The sequence below is a fragment of the Trachypithecus francoisi genome, unplaced genomic scaffold (genome assembly GCF_009764315.1).
Source record: "Trachypithecus francoisi isolate TF-2019V2 unplaced genomic scaffold, Tfra_2.0 Lachesis_group4, whole genome shotgun sequence".
NCBI lineage: Eukaryota > Metazoa > Chordata > Mammalia > Primates > Cercopithecidae > Trachypithecus > Trachypithecus francoisi.
The window spans coordinates 152,283,414-152,283,734 of NW_022681469.1; positions in this window are offsets into that span (position 1 = coordinate 152,283,414).

Here is a 321-nt window from a genome sequence, read left to right on the forward strand (position 1 = left end):
ACATGTGCACAGCATGCAGATTTGTTACATATGTATACATGTGCCATGTTGGTGTGCTGCACCTGTTAACTTGTCATTTACATTAGGTATATCTCCTAATACTATCCCTCCCCGCTCCCCCAACCCTACGACAGGTCCCAGTGTGTGGCATTCCCCACCCTGTGTCCAAGTGTTCTCATTGTTCAATTCCCACCCATGAGTGAGAACACACGGTGTTTGATTTTCTTTTCTTTTCTTTTTTTTAAACTTTATTAAAATACTGAGTTTTATTTCACATGTATATTTTTGTCTCCCCACCATTTCCATGTCTGACCACTGCTA